Raw genomic sequence first — 19,784 nt, forward strand, 5'->3', positions numbered from 1 at the left:
GGGCCTCGTGCGAAGGGCTCCCTGGTCCCACCCTCAACCCCCTTCCCCCAGCACAGACTCCTGGAGCCCTCCTTCGGGGCCCCCTTCCCAGCACAGCCCCATCCATAGTCCTCTTCAGACCCAGCGAGCCCATCCCGCTTGCCTCACTGGCACCAGGCACATGCCAAGTCCCTCACCGGCCTGGCACACAGACCCTTCCTCCCAGCCCCCCGGTGGGCAGAGTCCCTGTTCCCGTGCTCGAGCTGGCTTCAAACTCTTCTCACCAGCCCTGGCTACTATTGCCTGGCGCGCACCAGGAGGGAAGAAAGAAAACATTTCCAAAGCTCCTGCAAGCTGCCTCCTTCCTCGCTCCCCCTGGCCGTGCCCCACAGCCCGGGGCAAAGGTGAGCCTCTAGACTGGCTCCCAGCACACACGGCACTATTCTAGCCAGGTCTGACACCGGCGCGTCGGACGGCCTCCCGCAGCGCGTTCGCCCCCTGACCACACCGCTGTCACATGTGGATTGTTCTCTCATTCTCTCTCTGCAGGAGAAGCGTGCGCCGTGGCGGGCAGGGTCTGGTTTGATGAGTACCCTGGGGCTCTGTGTTTCTGGCAGAGGGGGCAGGTCTGAGCAATGGGCCTGGCCCGGGGGCAGCCGGTGCTGAGGCGTGGGATGGGCCTTGGCTCTGGGGGGAGTTCAGCCCCCAGCGGCAAGGCGGGCTGCAGAGACCTGCAGGCTCATGGACCTTGCAGCTAGGAGCCTAGCTGCGCTCAATCTATATGTAATGCCGACAGACCCTAGGCGTCGGCGGGTGGGATTGAACCTGGGACCGCTGGAGCTAAACGCATCAGCCTCTACTGCATGAGCTAAAAGCCAACTGGCTACAAGCTAAGGCTGTAGAGCAGACCCATCAATCGCTGGCTCCCTAAGTGGTCTCGGTGCCACTAGATGGGACAGAGCACCACACCCAGGAGGTGTGTGGGTTACATATGCATGGCCCATTAAGGGTGGGTGGGTCCCCCCTGGCCCAGCCCTAGGCCAGGGCAGTGGGGACGCTACAGCCCAGGGGACTCAGGACCAGCTCCCTCCAATTCCCTCAGCCCATCATCTGTATCAGCAAATCGGGAGCCACCCCTACATGCAGGAAAGGTCAGCCCAGCCATATTGACTGCATCAGAGCAGAGACAACAGCATGTCCCCCGGGGACCAGCTCCACGGCACGAATGGTGGCTGTTCAAAGCAAGTTGGTGTGAAGCGTTGGCCGGCAGCCAGCCGGCTGGGCTCCGCTCACACCAGGAACTCGCACGTTGCGTGCGGATCGGGGTCTGACCCTGGGCAGGGCGCACATCCCCCAGCATCACGCACCTGGCACGAGGGCTGCTTGCAAACCCTTACGGGGATCCCGTCCCCAGCAGGGATCCCCTCCTGCCCCCAAATCCTCCCCTTCAATATGAGGTGTGGTCCTGACCTGCCCGAAGCCCAGAGCATGTGAGTTCTGGGGCCCGTGTCTCGGGCCCATCTCTCCTGCCAACAAATGCAGAGTTTGGCTATTGAGCGTGAGATGCTGCTGGCCTGGCTCCCCCTGAGTGGCTCCTTCCCCTGCAGCCTCCTGAGGACAGCAACAAAACACAGGCATGGGTGTGGTGGTATCCGACTCTGATTTTTCCTCAGCAGCACCTTTGAATCCTGGTGCCAGGTGCTTCTGCAGCCACCTCAGTGCTGCCCGCTTGCAGCAGGAGCCCGTCTGACGCTGCAGCGTCCTGGGTTCTGTGTTCACAGCCCCCCAGGGCTGGTGTGATTGGACTCCCCCAGGGTGCAGCCAAACCCTGGGCAGAGAACACGGGAGCCACGTGGACAGGTGGGAGACAAAGGCTCTCCCAGCTATGCCACACCAGCACTGTCCTCGCCCGCAGATGCGTTTCCGACACCATCGAAAGCGGGGTTCCATTCTGAGAGGGAGCAACAGGCAGGGCCACGCCCTTCCGCTCACCCCCCACGCTTCGATGCTACAGCAGGGAAGTCCAGGCATGATGCACGTGGGAGCTGGGGACCGTCACTCTGTGACCCATGGATTATTCCTCAGAGTTGGCCCATGGATCCCAGTGGGCACCCTGCAGCTGCCAACAGCACATGTCACTTGTGGGGATGCTACAGAACGCCGGGCCCTTGGGAGGTGGCATGATGAATGCTCCCCAAGGCTGCCTCCCACCTGGCCCCAGCAGACAGCCGGGGGCTGCGCTTTGCTCCCTAATGAGCCCCCTCGCTGTCAGAGATTCCGTGGTAGCCGTGCTAGTCTGCATCAGCACAGAAAACCCGAGGAGGACTAAATCGGTTAGTCTCTAAGGTGCCACAAGCACTCCTCGTTTTTTTTCCCTTCGGAGATTGGTCTGGGGTGAAGGGGAGGGACCAGGACAGGACTCCTGGGTTCTCATGCTGCTGTGCTGCCAACTCACTGCGTGACCTTGGAGGAAGTCATGTGCCCTGGCCGTGCCTCGGTTTACCTGTCTGTGAATGGGGATAAAGGTGGTTCCTCTGAAGCAGGCCCAGTGCCCTGCACAATGCAGAGAGCTGAGGGTGGAAGAGACCAGCTCTCGGGCCTAGGCAGGGGGCATGCTGCGCCAGCTGGAAGCCAGAGAGGGGAACATCACGGAGTTTGCAGAAGGGCTGCCTGTGGCTGAACAGGCTCCTGGGTCCGGGTGTCTGTCCCGGCCCTGCGGGAAAGTGGTTAGCCCCAGGCCAGCCCAGCTGGGGAAGGGGCCGGGGCGGGGAGGGGGAAGTTGCTGAGGTGCCTGGGAGAAGTTTGGTGCGGCTGCCAGCCTCGAGTGGCATACTAATGAGAAGCCGCGCGAGCTCCGGGCCCATCCATCAGATTATGTAATGGCTTCCTTCTCCGCACTTCATTTATCTGGAGATTGCTCCCAGCCTGGCTCCTTGCCAGCAGCCACCAAATCCAAGTCTACAGAAATCAATCTCGCGCTGACTGATTAAGCCGTGTTTAGAACTAATTGCTCCTTCGTGTGTGGGGAGAATAAATTATGGGCTTTAATTTCACATCTTTAAAATGCAACTGCAGGTACGGGCTGGCCGTTAACCCCTTCCCAACCTGCCCTCAGCACGGAACAGCCCCAGTGCCACCTGGCCAGGCTGCCCCACAGCCCAGACGGACTCAGGCCAGGGCACCCAGGTGGGAAACACCTGCCACTGCTAGGGGCTTCTGTGGGGCACATGGGCGAGGAGCGCCTTGGCCCTCCATTCCCTCGCAGCCTGCTGGCTGTCCCCAGGAGCCACACAGCCACGGGCAGCAGGCCTGGCACTAGCCAGTCCCGGGAGACACGCCCCACCCAGCCCAGAGCACCTGGGGGGCTAGTCGCTCTGCGTCCCTCCTTACCCCCTTCCCCTCCCCCATTGCCCTCCCCTCCAGCTCCGTGGCCCACTGCCTCCTGCCCCCCAGTCCTCTCTCTCTCTGCCTTCTGCCCTCACTCCAGCCTCCCGTCTGCCTGCTGGCACAATGCCTGGGGCCAGCCATGCCCTCCTGCCCTCGCGCAGGCAGCTCTGCAGGGAATCCCTGTCCCACCAGGTGACATCTCTGTGCTGCCGCGAAGAGCCTGGCCCATCCTGGCCGACGGCGCAGAGATGCTGCCGGGCGGTGGCGCTCAGTCGCCCAGGTGTCTGGGCCGGGGTGCAGTGGCTCCTCAGGCTGCGGCAGCCCCTAATGCCCAGAGATGCAGGGCGCGCCTGGGGGGCAGCACTGTGCTCTGCACCTTGGGCCCCACGAGGGACATGGTGCAAACTTCTCCCGCTGATGCCACCCTGAGCCAGCCCTGCCGCCGGTAGCAGTGTGGGGCGTCCTGCTGGGCAGACGCCTGCAACAGCTGGCAGAGATAGGCTAACCCATGCCCTGACTGCAACGCCAATGGCCGTCTGCCCGGGCTCCCCGCGCTGCAACCAGCGGAGGCCCACTGCTGCTAGCAACAGCACAAAGTGCCCTGGGGCGGGCAAGCTCCGGGTCTACAGACCACGTGCCGCCCTCTAATCAGGGCACTGGTGCCCAGGGACTGATGGCCTGGAGCTTCAGCCAGGAGCTGCCAAGGGGTGGGGGCTTCGTTGTCTAACCCTGAGTTATGGGTCTTATCCCCAGAACTGCTACAGCCTAAACAGGGGTAGGAGACATCACTCCCTCAGGCAGGGGGATGCCAGGGCAAGCTCTGCACATGGCCACACCAATGCACTACAGTCTTGAGGGTGAGAGGGGAGTCCAGTCTCCAGAGCTCGCTCAGCCCTCGGCCTCCCTGCTGATGCTGCCAGCGAGGTGCCTGGCAGTGTCGGCGGTGTGGATGCCAGTCCACTGAGAATGGCTCTGTGCCCGGCAGTGTCGGTGGTGTGGATGCCAGTCCACTGAGAATGGCTCTGTGCCCAGGTCGCTGGAGGCAGGCCCTGACCGGCATCAGGCTGCAAGGATGGGCCCTCATGCACTTGTGCACCTGGCTAGCTCCGGCCAGCGTCCCATACCACCTCCCTTCATGGCTGGCCGGCATCAGCCTGGCAAGGCGAGGGCAGAGGAGCCTGCGGCTGCAGGGCCAGGGACATCGCAGTGCCTGGCGCTCCTCCGGGCTGAGGGGTGCTGGGGGAGAGGGGAGGGATTTGCCCATTGTTCTGACAGCGGGATGCCCAGCTCGCCCTGCTCCGTGGGAGACCAGACAGGCAGTGGCAGCTCCAGGGAACGGCATCGCCATGCTGGAGAGGACGCTCATTCCCACTGGCTCGCACAGTGCGGTCCCAGCCCCAGCTTGCCCTGCCCTCGCCAGGCCAGACCCACACAGCCACCCGGCCCCTCCCCCGGGCCCCAGCAGACGCTTCTCGGGGCTGATGCCAAAGCTGTTCCCAGGCCTCTGCTGAGGCTGCTCCCTCTCCCTGGCCTCACCCCCGGCACCCCTGGCTGGCTGGATCCTCCAAGGCCTCTTAGGCCAGCTAGTGAGCGGCAGTTACAGCCGGGGCAGGGCAACAAGGAGGCACTGATGCCATCCCCCACTGCAGCGCTGCCAGGCTGGCTCCTTGCACTGCCCCCTTCGGCCCCCCGCTGTGGCGGGGTCCCTCTTTCGGTGTATTCGGCAGGGCGGGCCCCGCTGCCCCCGCTGCCAGCCGCGAGTGACGGCACCCCCGGCGCCGGGGAGAGAGGCGCGCCAGCAGCCTCTGGGCACTCGCTGCTTTGGCAGAGGGCAGGGTCCCACGGCGGGCATTAGCGCCCCCCACTAGGGATCCCAAGTGCCCCGAAGCCTCTCTGGTGCTTCTCCGTTGGGAGCCAGGCCTGGGGATGGTCTGGGGCAGGGCACAGGAGGCACCACAGCGGGCACCGTCTGGGTCGCACAGCTCCAGCCACAACGCGCTTCAGGCTGTCCCTGTGGGCAGCTGGCCCTGCACTGGCTCCCCCCGAGGTCAGCGGGAGTGGGGAGCGCTCAGCACCTGGCAGGATGGGGCCCTGCCCCCTCCACGCAGGAAGACAGATCCTGCCTGAGCTGCCACCTCCTTTGTGCCAGGAAGTGACCGGGGCAGGTGTGGCACAATTTATGGGGAGCTGCAGACACCTGATCACCTTGCCAGCACCTGGCAGGGTGCCGAAGGGCGGGGGGTGCAGAGCCTGCGGCCTGTGAATGGCACCAGTGCAGCCCCAGCGACCACATCTCCCTCATCTCTGCCAGCCGTAATGCAGGAGATGCTGGTGCCCCCGGGTGTGGCACGGGGGTGTGAAAAGTCACCTCCTCCACTGGGACAGGGAGTCGCTGCTGGCCGGACTAGCTAATGCCGAGGCCAGATGCAACCGTGGGCTCCCCTGCAGTACTAACAATGGGCCTGTGCATCAAATACCTTCCCGAGCCCCTGGCTTTGGCTTTCCCCGTCCAGCCGCTGCCTCTCTCCTTTTTTAGGCAATTCCAACAACTGGAAATCTCTCCCCTCCCCGAACTTGGCACCCAAACCCATCCGCACTTAGCAGCAGGCCCGGCAGGGGGCTGCCCCCTCCCCTGCCTGAGACCGAGGGACCAGCCCGGGGGCCAGGAAGGGGAGCAGCTCGGTGCCAATCAGTGCGGGGAGGCTGCTGCCTCCTTCCACAGAGAAGGTTCTTTCAGAGCAAAAAGGAAACAGCAATTAATTGTAGCTGAGCCGAGCCGGGGACTCAGAGCCGACCGCGTCCAGGACTCTGCTTCGTTAGAGCCCTGAGGCACTTTGCTTGCTGGTCTGGGTGGGCACTGGTGGCAGGGCAGCCGGGCTCTGCAGGGAGAGGACGCGTCGGCGGGGACAGGGACACAGAGCTTAATTAATGGAGTGGAAGAAGCCTGGTTGCTTCTTGCCCACAGCAGCGTCCTCAGGAAGAGGTGCCCGGCCCTTAGCAATGCAACGGGACACAGATGCACCCCTGCCACGGGCAAACAGCTCCGGCCAGCCCACAAAGCAGGGAGCGAGGGCAGGCTGTTTGGGGGAGCCAGCGTGTGTGTGTGTCGGGGGGGGGAGGGAACAGGCTGGGCCAGTGGCTGCTGGGGCCGGCACTGCTCCTGTGGGCAAACTGGGCTGAGTGCTAACGACACACGGCGCTGACCAAGCATATTGCGCCTGCAGCGACCCCAGCCACTTAACCATCCGACGGCAGGTATCCAACCTCTGGCCACAGGGAAGGGCTCGCCCAAGGCCACATGGCACATCAGGACCAAGAAGCTCCTGGCTCCCAGGCCTGTGCGCTCACCACTAGTCCACACTGCCTCTCAGAGCTTCAATCAGCGGGTGCGACATGAGTCACAAACACAAACCAAAGCCACACGAGGAGACACAGCAACGACACCCTCGGCTTTCCCCCGCAGCCTCTCCCCTGTCACTGCCGCTTGCCCCAGGCCACTGCCCCCTCTCCTGCCCCCTCACACCCGCTCCCTCTCACTAATGCAGCCCCTCACAGATCTCCAGTCAGCCTGAGCCCGTTGGACACCAGCCCCCCTCCCATCAGACGCTGCCCCTGCCCCGACGCCCGGCTCTCTTGCTGAGGCAGAAATCTCTCCTAGCCAGCTAGGCTATGAATGGGCCCTGGGCCTTTGGGAGGACCTGAGGGTTCCTGGGGGGGCCTGTGCAACCCCAGAAGTGCAGGCATCTCCCCCTCACGGTGAGCACCTCCAAGGCGTCACTTGGTTGCCCTGACGGCCAGACACACAAAGCTCTTACCAGGCAAGGCGCCGCACGGCCACAGGCCATGGGAGGGAAACGTGGTGTGTAGCACGGCCTGCCTGGGGAGTCGCTGGCATGGGATTCCCCCAGCACAGCTCCGAGTTGGCTGGGAGAGCCCCGGGGGGCCTGTGCAGCCAGCTCCCCGGCTCGCAGCCAGAACCACAGCAAGATGGCAATGCCCACAGCTCAAAGGGCAGCCTCAGCCTTGACAGGGGCCGCAGCTCAGCCAGGAGGTGGCTCTGCACCCGTCCGGAAACGGACAGGGCGGAGCAAGCTGCGGCTGGTGACCCAGCAGGGAGCGCTGCTCCCCACATCAGCACCCAGGAAAACCCCAGCATGGGGCTAGGGGCGCTGGCCAAGTGAAATGTTCAGGGAGCTCCTGCACTTGGGGTCATTACTGACAGCATGGTGCCACTTCCTGTCCTAAACTGCTGAATGGCATTGCTGTGCTCTGTTATACAGGTGCTGTGCTCCACCTCAGAGGTGGCTGCCTGCCAGAGGCTGGTGAAATAGCCTTGGGAGAACTGCCAGGCTAGGCTGTGTTAGCTGACACAGGCAGCAGTGGGCAGGGGTATTATCACTTGCAGCAGCAGACGTGTTGGCTCTGGGCAGCCAACTCATGAGGAGAGGCTCTGGGCCTGGTGAGGAGGGTCCCTGGCAGCCAGCAGTGTAGAGAGCAGAGAGGAGGCAGGAGAGGTGGCTGCCCTAGGAGCTGGAGGTTGGAGGGGTATGCAGGTAGGCAGGCCCCTGCGAAGGCTGCCGGCGGGTTTCCCAGCACAGCAGAATCCCCAGCTGCCATCCCATATGCCTTGCCCCACGCCCGCTCCATCAGCCCTGCATCCCCAGGGGGCTGGGGAGACACTCCAGAGAGCGGAAAGGCACTAATCCCAATGGTGCCTCCCCCCGCCTCCCATGCCAGCAGGCCCAGCACAGGGAGACGTGCATGCCAGGAAAACAGCCCCCATCCCCCTGAGCTGATCTCCAAGGAGCCTCATTGTCAAGGGAAACAGCCAGTGTGAAATTGGTCTGATTAGCAATTAGTCCCATTGTGAAAGGATTAGCCGGACCCATTGTTCTGATGAGTGGCTTGACTAGCAATTTGCATCTGGAAGGAGCTGTCCATTTTCTCAGCATCCTTCTGCCGGACAGACACCCGTCTGGGGCCGTGCCGCCGAGCACTGCGGCTGGGACCCGGGCAGGATGCAGTGGCTAGCCAGCTGCAGGGCCGGGAATGGTGCAAGAGCCTGGGGTCAGACTCTGCAAATATGGTGCCTACCATTGGGCACCTTCCCACCCATCTGTCCACCCTTTGGCACCTGCGGGCGTGGGCTGCTCGTCCATGCCGCTGAGCCCTGCCTCCCTTGCAAGGCAGGAGGAGCTGTGGGGGCTTAGCACCTCTGGAAAGTTAGTTTCTTAGGCTATGTCTAGACGGGCAATTGAGTGACAAAACTTTTGTCATCCAGAGGTGCTAAGCTGTCCTCCCACCCCGCCCCCAAAGACAAATGTTTTGCTGCAGCAAGTGTGTGTAAACAGCGTGTTGTGGGCAGGAGCGCTCTCCTGTCTGCAACACAAACGCCGCTCATTGGGGGTAGAAGTATTTTGTCGGCAAAAGTTCCGACAAAAGCGGCTACACTGCCCGACTTTCAGCCACACAGCTGTGTCGACACGGCCATGTCGCTGAAAGCTGTGTAGTGTAGACAAAGCCTCAGTTAGGTGCCTCAATTTACACTCCTTTTGGAGGCTCCTGGTTTCAGCCTCAACTCTCTGGCAAGCACAAGGGCTGGGATTAGCCCAAGCCAGACGAGCCATTGAGAGCTGGGGACAGGTAAAAAGCCAGCGACCAGAGCTACCCACAAAGCTGCCCGGCCCCCGACCAACTGTCTCTCACTTCCCAGGAGCAGCTCCTTTCGCCTGCTTGTCCTGACACCCCGAGTGGATGGTCCCCAACGTACCAGGCCAAGGGAACTGCCCATGAAAGAGTGAGACAGTGTTCCTGCCCCTGGCCAGCCGCTGCCCACATCCTGGGCACTGTCTGCTCCCCCACAGACAGGCTCCAGGACCTGGGGACAGGGTGGGTTGTGCCTTGGCTAGCAGAGCTGGACCCGGGAGCCCCTGCTCCCCCGGCAGCCAGCAAGGGGGCGGAGAGACCGGCGCTGTACTTCGGGGCACCGAAGGGCCCATCTCGGAGCACAGCCTCCCCCACACCCTCCCCTTCGCTGTTCCCTGCCTGGAGACGTCACCCTAACCAAAGAGCTGCCCCGTGAGAGCCCGTGACCGCACGCAGCAGGACTGCTGGCTCGTCCTCACGTGTCCTGAGTTGAACTGGTGGGAAGCAGCTGCTGGTCTAGACCGACGTGGGGCCTGGCCCCCCCTCGCTGCATGGGGCGGGCCAGGCCCTGGGGGCGGGGGAGAGGGGTTCTCTTCAGCCGGGGAGTGGGGGCTGCAGCAGCTGGTGTGTGTGTGTGAGCTAGGAGTCGGGGGGGGGGAATGGGTGACGCATGGGGGTGGAGCTCACGGGTAGCTCAGCAGGAACGCCTGCACACCACGGGTCTCAGGGCTCAGCAGGGAGCTGGCAGGGCCTGCCTGGAGGGCGGTGCCATGTGTCTGATGGGCAGAGTGCCCGTCAGCTCCGCGAGGAGTGAGGTGTTTGCTCTCAGGACCAAGCTGAGCACTGTGCCAAGCGTGAGACTTCCTTGGCGCTGGCAGGTGCTTGCAGCACGTGGGGTCTGGTTCAAATCCAGCTCATGTCAGCAGTGACCAAAATGCATCCCCATCCAGATGCCGGTCGGCAAGCCGCTGGGGTGCCAGCCCCGACCTCGGCCCCTTCAGTCGCTTTGTCAATGCTCTGGAAGGATGTCTCCCAGCAGGGCCGAGAACGTCTGCAGATGGCCTAGCCACTGATGGCGCGGTAAATAACGATGGGCCATGGCGCCCTGGGTCCCTGGGTAAGGTGGGCTCAGCAGAACGACGTGTTCTACCAGCCGAAAGCAAGGTACAAAGAGCATCAGGTCACACTTACAAAAGGGGCCACCGTATCCCAGAGAGCAGGGTTCTGCCAGGGACGGTGGGTCCCGGGAGATAACCAGCTGGCCAGCAGCTCCCAGTGCAACGCGACACTTGGTCATATGAGCAGAGGAGTATTACACAGGAGACGGGAGGGGCTGTTCCCTCAGCATGCGGCCTGGGTCTCGTGTCCCGGTCTCGTGTCCCCACGACAACAATTATGTTGAAAAATTTGAAAGGGTTCCGAAAAGGGCTGCGAGAACGAGCCAGGGTCTGGAAACCTGCCTGCCAGGGAGAGACTAAAGAAGCTCAGTTGATTTACCTCAGAGTAGCAGCCGTGTTAGTCTGTATCCGCGAAAAGAACAGGAGGACTTGTGGCACCTTAGAGACTAACCAATTTATTTGAGCATAAGCTTTCGTGAGCTACAGCTCACTTCATCGGATGCATACTGTGGAAACTGCAGAAGACATTATATACACAGAGACCATGAAACAATACCTCCTCCCACCCCACTCTCCTGCTGGTAATAGCTTATCTAAAGTGACCACTCTCCTTACAATGTGTATGAAAAGCAAGGTGGTCCATTTCCAGCACAAATCCAGGTTTTCTCACCCCCCACCCCCATACACACACAAACTCACTCTCCTGCTGGTAATAGTTCATCCAAAGTGACCACTCTCCCTACAATATGCATGATAATCAAGGTGGGCCATTTCCAGCACAAATCCAGGTTTAACCAGAACATCTGGGGGGGGGGGGAGGGGAGGGGTAGGAAAAAACAAGGGGAAATAGGCTACCTTGCATAATGACTTAGCCACTCCCAGTCTCTATTTAAGCCTAAATTAATAGTATCCAATTTGCAAATGAATTCCAATTCAGCAGTTTCTCGCTGGAGTCTGGATTTGAAGTTTTTTTGTTTTAAGATAGCGACCTTCATGTCTGTAACTGCGTGACCAGAGAGATTGAAGTGTTCTCCGACTGGTTTATGGATGTTATAATTCTTGACATCTGATTTATGTCCATTTATTCTTTTACGTAGAGACTGTCCAGTTTGACCAATGTACATGGCAGAGGGGCATTGCTGGCACATGATGGCATATATCACATTGGTGGATGTGCAGGTAAACGAACCTCTGATAGTGTGGCTGATGTTATTAGGCCCTGTGATGGTGTCCCCTGAATAGATACGTGGGCACAGTTGGCAACGGGCTTTGTTGCAAGGATAGATTCCTGGATCAGTGGTTCTGTTGTGTGGTATGTGGTTGTTGGTGAGTATTTGCTTCACGTTGGGGGGCTGTCTGTAGGCAAGGACTGGCCTGTCTCCCAAGATTTGTGAGAGTGTTGGGTCATCCTTCAGGATAGGTTGTAGATCCTTAATAATGCGTTGGAGGGGTTTTAGTTGGGGGCTGAAGGTGATGGCTAGTGGTGTTCTGTTATTTTCTTTGTTAGGCCTATCCTGTAGTAGGTGACTTCTGGGAACTCTTCTGGCTCTATCAATCTGTTTCTTCACTTCCGCTTGTACTTGTAAGAATGCTTGATAGAGATCTTGTAGGTGTTTGTCTCTGTCTGAGGGGTTGGAGCAAATGCGGTTGTATCGCAGAGCTTGGCTGTAGACAATGGATCGAGTGGTGTGGTCAGGGTGAAAGCTGGAGGCATGTAGGTAGGAATAGCGGTCAGTAGGTTTACGGTATAGGGTGGTGTTTATGTGACCATTGTTTATTAGCACTGTAGTGTCCAGGAAGTGGATCTCTTGTGTGGACTGGACCAGGCTGAGGTTGATGGTGGGATGGAAATTGTTGAAATCATGGTGGAATTCCTCAAGGGCTTCTTTTCCATGCGTCCAGATGATGAAGATGTCATCAATATAGCGCAAGTAGAGTAGGGGCGTTAGGGGACGAGAGCTGAGGAAGCGTTGTTCTAAGTCAGCCATAAAAATGTTGGCATACTGTGGGGCCATGCGGGTACCCATAGCAGTGCCGCTGATTTGAAGGTATACATTGTCCCCAAATGTAAAATAGTTATGGGTAAGGACAAAGTCACAAAGTTCAGCCACCAGGTTAGCCGTGACATTATTGGGGATAGTGTTCTTGACGGCTTGTAGTCCATCTTTGTGTGGAATGTTGGTGTAGAGGGCTTCTACATCCATAGTGGCCAGGATGGTGTTATCAGGAAGATCACCGATGGATTGTAGTTTCCTCAGGAAGTCAGTGGTGTCTCGAAGGTAGCTGGGAGTGCTGGTAGCGTAGGGCCTGAGGAAGGAGTCTACATAGCCAGACAATCCTGCTGTCAGGGTGCCAATGCCTGAGATGATGGGGCGTCCAGGATTTCCAGGTTTATGGATCTTGGGTAGTAGATAGAATATCCCAGGTCGGGGTTCCAGGGGTGTGTCTGTGTGGATTTGATCTTGTGCTTTTTCAGGAAGTATCTTGAGCAAATGCTGTAGTTTCTTTTGGTAACTCTCAGTGGGATCAGAGGGTAATGGCTTGTAGAAAGTGGTGTTGGAGAGCTGCCGAGTAGCCTCTTGTTCATATTCCGAACTATTCATGATGACGACAGCACCTCCTTTGTCAGCCTTTTTGATTATGATGTCAGAGTTGTTTCTGAGGCTGTGGATGGCATTGCGTTCCGCACGGCTGAGGTTATGGGGCAAGTGATGCTGCTTTTCCACAATTTCAGCCCGTGCACGTCGGCGGAAGCACTCTATGTAGAAGTCCAGTCTGCTGTTTCAACCTTCAGGAGGAGTCCACCTAGAATCCTTCTTTTTGTAATGTTGGTAGGGAGACCTCTGTGGATTAGTATGTTGTTCAGAGGTATTTTGGAAATATTCCTTGAGTCGGAGACGCCGAAAATAGGATTCTAGGTCACCACAGAACTGTATCATGTTCGTGGGGGTGGAGGGACAGAAGGAGAGGCTATTACCAGCAGGAGAGTGAGTTTGTGTGTGTGTGTTTGGGGCGGGGGGTGAGAAAACCTGGATTTGTGCTGGAAATGGCCCACCTTGATTTTCATACACATTGTAAGGAGAGTGGTCACTTTGGCCCAAGCTGGTGCTGGGGCCGCAGAGCTCGATGCCGTCGCTGGCGGCTCTGGTGAGGTGCCCAGGGCAGCGGGCTCGGCACCCCGGCCCGCCCGAGCGCTGGCAGCATCTGCTCTTGGCTCGGGACGCCCTGCACTCCTCCAGAGACGTGGCTACTCAGTCAGCTGACAGCTCCGGGAAACAGCCCGTCGACAGGGCACCTCCTGGTAGACCCCAGGGGCAGAGACGTGCTCCTGCCTCCCCCGCTGCCAAGTGGGCAGCAGCGGGGGAGGGATGGGAGTCAGCTCTGGCTGAGGAGCTCCAGGAGCTTGGCTGGGCAACAGGAGCCCCGGGTGTGCTCAGAAAAAGGCTCCGGTTTCCCAGAAAGCCCTGATCCTACCGGCCGATTCCTCCTCCAGACAGCAGCTGTCCAAGCAGCCTGGCCACTGGCAGGGGCCTAGCAAGTCTGCACATCTGGCCCGGCTGCTGGTTGTGCCAGCTAATGAGCCTTTTACCTGCTTGTGCTGCTTAACGAGAGAAAGTGGTGACAGGCCACTAACGAGACTCCTCGTCTGAGCCTGGCCGGATAACAGCACGCGCGGCTCCGGGGGCTAATGGCTGGTTGTTCGCTTTGCACACAAAAGTGGTAGGTGTTGGAGGAAAGGCCCTGCAGCTGGGACTCGGTGCCACGGCTCCGGTACTTGCCTTCCTGCCTGCGGGGACCATGCTCACATGGCAGGGCTGGGCACACTGCACCCAGACCAGCTGGGCAACGGCAGGGTACTGACGGTGGGGAGCCCCACCTCTCCAGTCCTCAGACAATGCCTGTTACAGCCTCACCCGACCCCCCCATGCGCCTCACCCCACTGGAAACTTCTCCAGTGGGGAGTGGATAAGGGCAGCATTATCCAATGGGTATCCATCACTGAGGTACCCATCACCATGGTCTCTGGGCACCATCTTCACAGCACAGGATGAGGTACAGTTCTGTCCACAAGGTGGTAGGGGAAGGGAAGCAGGAGTCCAGTCTGGGCCCCAGAAAGCCCTGAGCATTATTATCTGCATTAGACTCAGGCCCAGAGGCCCCACTGCACTGGGTGCTGTAGAGATATAGCTCAACCCAGACTAATATCGCCTAGTTCCATAGTGAAAGACCCCTTGGCAGCCTTGGAAACATGCCCAGAACTTGCATCGAGGGCTGCATGAAGAGAATTTAATGTTCCATACCCAAGGGCTACCTAGGGCACCTTGTCAGCTACTGAAATGCAGCCATCTCTGGGGTGGAGCACGGCATTAACAGTGCTCAGCAACCTCGCACAACAGTTTAGGACAGGCAGGTAACTAGAGAGGCATTTGAGACAGGCAGAGGCTGGCCAGGACGCCTGGGTTCATACTAGAGCCCCATTTACACTAAATGGAGTTGCCCCTGGAACTCAGCACCCCCACTCCTCACTCCCACTCTGAGTTCAGGGCTTGCACACACCTCAGTGGAGCTAGCTGAGCGTCACCAGGATGCAGTGCAAAGCCCACCCCGCTCCACAGACCTGGTCCTGACAGCCCATGGCCCTGAGCTGAGCACTGGGGCGGCACCCAGCTCCAGTAACACCCCAGCCCGCTGGGTGGGGTCAGGGCATGTCAGGCCCACCACTACTGGCCATCCAGACCCAGCTCTGCACCCCTGACCACCAGGCGAGGGGCTTCACCGCTGCCTCAGGCAGCCGGCACACCCAGCGCAGCCCGCGAGGGCAGCCGACCGCAGCCCATGCCCCAGAGCAACCTAAAACCCCCAAGCTCCTCTAGCTACCCCCTGGAACCAGAAGGGGGCAGGTGTCCCAGCCTGGCCACAGCAGGGAGGAGGAGAGAGCAGCTCATTGGGAGAGATGCTGGGCTCTGGGTCAGGCTCACCCTGGGGCAGAGACTGGCTTTCGGTTCTGTGTCTATGCAGCCCCTAACGCAGCGGGGCACGACAGGGATAGAAACTATAAACAACCTGTCGTCTTCCCCCAGTGTGGCACTGAACAAGAGCCCGTCATTATTTGGAGGGCCCCATCGCGTCACAGCCCAGGGCACAACACAGTCCCTGCCCAGAAGAGTGTCAGCGGGGAGGGGCGGGAGGGTGGGTTGGGGGAGTCGAATTACCCCAGCCCCTCTCCTCTCTAGCTTCACTGTCCAGCTGGAGGGGAGGGTACCTGGGAGAGGAGATGCTGGAGAAGACGCTGTGACTGCAGATGGGGCATCAGCCATTCCCTGCCCCATGCAAGGCACTCACACACCGGGGGGTTCCTAGCCCAGCAGCCTTGACAGCCCCCTGCCTGCCAAGCAGAACAGGATTACGCTGCTGGGCCATGCCACACCAGGTCTGTTGGGTGGGGTGGGGCCCCATTGCGTGGCATGGCAAGCTGCTCCCAGAGCAGGATCACCACAACCTCCCCATTGCGTCTTATGCCAGTGGCCCAGGCATGCACCACATGGCCCATGGCAGCCCCAGCCAGAGCTCTCGGACAAGGAATAATTGGTGCCACAAGAGGGCAAGGGGGAGCACGCTGGTGGTGAGGAGCTCCTGGGTTCTATTTCTGGCTCTGCCCAGTCCCTGCCCTACTCTGTGGCTCAGTTTCTCCATCTCTACAATGTGGATAATTCATAGCTTCAAAGGCCACAAGGGACCACTGTGATCAACTAGTCTGACCCCCCTGCACAACACAGGCAAGAGAACTTCCCTGACTTAATTCCCCTTTGAACTAGAGCAGAACTTTTAGACAAACTTCCTGTCTTGATTTAAAAATCGCCAGTCATGGAGAATCAACCACTGCCCTTGGTCCATTGTTCCAAGTTATTCACCCTCACTGTTCAAATGTGCACATTATTTCTCATCTCAATTTGTCTGGATTCGACTTCCAGCCACTGGATCATGTTATACCCTGTGCTGCCAGACTGATGAGCCTTCCCGCTCCCCACGCAGGTACCCCACACAGGTACGTACAGACTGTGATCAGCCACCCCTTAACCGGCTCTTTGATAAGCTAAGTAGACCGAGCAGCTTGAGCCCATCACTATCAGGCAGGTTTTCTAATCCTTCCATTGGTCTCGTGGCTCTTCTCTGATCCCTCTCCAATTCATCAGCAGCCTTCTTGAATTGTGGCCGCCAAAACTGGACACAGGATTCCAGCAGCAGTCGCACTTGTGCCAAATACGGAGGAAAAATGACCTCGCGACCCTACTCAAGATTCCCCCGTTTATGCATCATAGGATCAGTGGACTGGAAGGGACCTCGAGAGGTCGTCTAGTCCTGTCCCCTGGACTCATGGCAGGGCTGAGTATTATCTAGACCGGGGGGTCTTAACCTTTTTCTTTCTGAGGCCCCCCAACAGGCCATAAAAACTCCGCAGCCACAAGAACTGGTTTTCTGCACATAAAAGCCAGGGCCGGTGTTAGGGGGCAGCAAGCAGGGCAATTGCCCAGGGCCCCACGCCACAGGGGGTCTCGTGAAGGAAGTTGCTCAGGCTTCAGCTTCAGCCCCAGGTGGCTGGGCGTGGGGCCCCGGATTTCAGCCCCATGTGGTGGGGCTTCAGCTTTCTGCCCTGGGCCCCAGTGAGTCTAATGCTAGCCCTGCTTGGCGGCCCCCCTGAAACCTACTCACGGTCCCCACGGGGGCTCCAGTCTCCTGGTTGAGAGCCATTGATCTAGACCATCCCTGACAGGTGTTTGTCTAACCTGCTCTTAAAAATTTCCAGTGACAGAGATTCCACCACCTCCCCTGGGCAATTTATTCCAGGCTCAATCACCCTGACAGTTAGGACGTTTTTCCCAATGTCCAACCTACACCTCCCTTGCTGCAATTTAAGCCCATTGCTTCTTGTCCTATCCTCAGTGGTTAAGGAGAACAATTTTTCCTCCCTCCTCCTTGTAACAATCTTTTATGTACTTGAAAACTGTTCTCATGTCCCCCTGCCCCAGCCTTCTCTTCCCCAGACTTAAACAAACCCAGTTTTTTCAATCTTCCCTCATAGGTCATGTTTTCTAGAAACTTTGACTATTTTTGTTGCTCTCCTCTGGACTTTCTCCAATTTGTCCACATCTTTCCTGAAATGTGGAGCCCAGAACTGGACACAATGCTCCAGTTGAGGCCTGAGAAGCGCAGAGTAGAGCGGAAGAATTACTTCTCGTGTCTTGCTGACAGCACTCCTGCTAGTACAGCCCAGAATGATGTTTGCTTTTTTGCAACAGTGTTATGCTCAATTCGTATTTAGTTAGTGATCCACTATGACCCCCAGATCCCTCTCCGCAGTACTCCTTCCTGGGCAGTCGTTTCCCATTTTGTATGTGTGCAGCTGATTGCTCCTTCCTAAGTGGAGTACTTTGCATTTGTCTTTCTTGCATTTCATCCTATTTACTTCAGATCATTTCTCCCGTTTGTCCAGATCCTTTTGCATTTTAATTCTATCGTCCAAAGCACTTGCAGCCCCTCCCAGCTTGGTATCGTCTGCAAACTTTCTCAGTGTATCTCTGTGCCACTGTATAAATCATTGATGAAGATACTGAACAAAACCAGCGCCAGGGCCGATCCCTGCAGGACCCCACTTGGGATGCCCTTCCAGCTTGACTCTGAACCACTGATACCTGCTCTCTGGGAACCAATTGTGCACATTGACGCACTGGGACCTCATGTTCAGCTGATTCTCCACCATGATCCCCAAGCCCGTTCTGGAGTCCCAGATCCCCAGGGTAGAGCCCCCTCCTGTGCATATGGCCAGCATTCATTAATGATAGCAATCACGGAGGTGCTGGGAGATCTGTGCACAGGGCTGAGTACAGTTAGCATCTCCCTCTCATCCTTCTCGCCTGTGGTGGCCAGGGGGAGAGGGGGTTAGCAGGGCCCCCATGAGCCAGATGCAGCCTCCTCCCAATATCACAGGTGCTGTCAAAAGGCTCATGGATCCAGCGCCCGGGTTTGAGGCCTAGCATGGCCACGCTGGGACTGGGGCCGTGGGGAGAGGAGGCACCAGAGGGATGGGTTGGGTAGCTGCAGGAGAGAGCTGCTGGCCAGCAGAGCGTATGGCAAGCAGTTAGGAGCTGAGGACAGGGGGTCGTCGGGGTGGGGGAGGGGTCAGTTCCTCAGCTAGAAGGGAAGGCTTTGGTCCCTGGGGGGAAGCTTGTGGCTGGGAGGGGGCGTATGCATGGGTAGCTTGCATTAATCAGGCAGGTAGGTGGGGGCTGGGAGCTGAGCAGTGCATTTTTACTCTTTGCCCCACACTCCGGCTCCTCCAGGGCCAAGCTTGGGGCAGGAGGGGGAATGAGAAGAACGGAGCCGGGGGATTGGGTCCCAGGAGCAGGAATCGGGAGGCAGGGCGGTATTGTCAAAGGACTGATGCGGCCCCAGAAGGATGGAGGAGGGGGGTAAGAGGCCCTGGGTGGGCTAGCTAGCACTTCCCTCTGTCTGCGCAGTCTGCCCCCTGCCCCGCCCCATGGCACAGCTAGCCATTCCCCAGGGCGCTTTGTGACAGCCACCCGTGCCCGCGGCAATGAGCCCCCAGCCCCACCTTGGCCGGATACGCTGAGCCCCTCCTCACCTTGCTAGTCCCTGTACAGCACGGGACAGGCTGCCAGGCTTCACCGGGCTCCTGCACATGTGCGTGCATGAGTGTGAACACTCTGCAGCCCCCAGGTTCACTCTGGGGCAGCACTTTTAAGGCCATGCAGCCAGGTGGTCCCCTCCCCTTTCACACTGGTATAAATCCTGCACAACTACCTCCAGGGGTTTCTCTGGGTTTACAGAATGACAGGGTGCAGAGGAGCAGCCATGTTAACAGAAAGAAAAGGAGGATTGTGGCACCTCAGAGACTAACCCATTTATTTGAGCATGAGCTTTCGTGAGCTACAGCTCACTGCATCGGATACGTCCCATGAAGTGAGCTGTACCTCACGAAAGCTTATGCTCAAATAAATGGGTTAGTCTCTAAGGTGCCACAATCCTCCTTTTCTTTCTGGGTTTACAGTGGCCTCAGAGCCCAGGACTGGGCACTAGACCTTTGCAGCAGGAGACCTGAGGGGCCCATGTACACCACAGCCCCACTTGGACCTCGATGTGGGAGCACGGGATGAAATGCTCTGGCCTGGGCTATGCAGTGGGTCAGACTAGCTGATCGCAAAGGACTGTTCTGCCTGAAAACCTCTAGCTCTATAAACAACCACCACTGTCCCCACTGCACCCACCATGCTCTGTCCCTGGTGTGAACTTCCCCAAGGGTCACATGCTTGTCCCCAGCACCTCCGAGGTCTGTGGAGGGAGCTCTGGGCGTGCGGCACTGTCCCTTGAAGAGCCAGGGCAGCTCTGTCTCTGGAACAGCGCGTGGGGCAGTCAGGTCCCGGCGGGCCAGCGGGAGCCGTGTCTCCGACCGTGCAGGACGGATGGGCTGGTTTGACTCGCTTGGTGCACACCTGGGACCTCACCCCTCTGCAGGCGCCTCCCCGCTGCCCAGCTGGAGCCAGGTGTTTAACCCTCTCCGGGCACCCAGGGCTGCAGGGGACGGGGGCGCAAGAGCTAGTGCAGGGCTTGCCCTGGCTGGGCCAAAGCTCCCCAGGC

The 19,784-nt window shown here is 58.9% G+C and overlaps 1 protein-coding gene across 1 annotated transcript in view; it reads right to left on the minus strand.

Moving 5' to 3' along the window:
* FOXO6 (forkhead box O6) overlaps positions 1-19,784 on the minus strand; it is a 95,759-nt gene that overhangs the window by 7,962 nt on the left and 68,013 nt on the right. The gene's annotated exons all lie outside the window — the stretch shown is intronic.

This window comes from Lepidochelys kempii, chromosome 19, assembly GCF_965140285.1.
Source record: "Lepidochelys kempii isolate rLepKem1 chromosome 19, rLepKem1.hap1, whole genome shotgun sequence".
Taxonomy (NCBI): Eukaryota; Metazoa; Chordata; order Testudines; family Cheloniidae; genus Lepidochelys; species Lepidochelys kempii.